The sequence below is a fragment of the Eurytemora carolleeae genome, unplaced genomic scaffold (assembly GCF_000591075.1).
Source record: "Eurytemora carolleeae unplaced genomic scaffold, Eaff_2.0 scaffold1225, whole genome shotgun sequence".
Taxonomy (NCBI): Eukaryota; Metazoa; Arthropoda; class Copepoda; order Calanoida; family Temoridae; genus Eurytemora; species Eurytemora carolleeae.
Window position 1 is genome coordinate 68478 of NW_019397122.1, and position 978 is coordinate 69455.

The window sequence follows — 978 nt, forward strand, 5'->3', positions numbered from 1 at the left end:
GGGGGGGGGGGGGATTTTGTCCCCCTAACCTCCAGCCTCACATCTTACAAAGCATCTTTATTACGTACTTGATTGGGAACCCAGATTTGTTTGGAAATGAAATTTTCTTATTATGAGACAAATCAAATCAGCTTGGAATTTTAACACAAAGCTTATATTTCTGTGGTTCTATATCTGAGTTCCCTCAAAAAAAATTAGGGCAAATCTGACAAGGGGTTCATGAGTTCTGATCGGAAATACAATCAAATAAACAAACATAGAATACTACTTTATATATTTAATAATGTTTTGGTGAAGCAACTTTATCTATTGTGACATTAAACTGAATAAATTAATAAGATTCAAACGTTGTTAAAATAAAATACATATATGTATACATTTCTGCCATCTGTTGGAGGAAAATGTTAAAAAAGACTCATACCAAAGAACGTAGCGTCCATAAAAATTCTAAAAGATCCAAGATTCGACTCGGATCGTAAAAAAATCATAGACGCAAAAGACAGAAGTAAGATTAATGGCGATCAACATCGATAATTTTTCGACGTAAGCCTATACCCCCTTTCATTTTTCGCGAACACTCCCTTTAAAACGAAGATATTTTTCTTCTTGTTACTTAAAAAGCTTAAAGGATACAGTCAAAAAAAGAAAGAAAAAACTTTTTTCTTTATATGATTTCAAATTTAAAAATTTGAATAAATTTATTCAGAGTTGTTAGAGGGAAAGGGGGGTTTTAAGGGGGATGAGCATCCCCCCTGATAAATTCCTGAAAACACATTGACTTAAGTAAAGATATAATACTGAAAACACGGAATCCAATATATAGTTTACAATTCAAACATTAGTGAATGAAATATAGTTAAAATTCAAAACAGCGGGGTATTATTTAAACCTAAATATAGGGAAGAATGAACTGAAATAGGTTAAATCATTCTAACATTATTCATTCACTTAAAAAGGTTAAAGATTTACACAATTGGG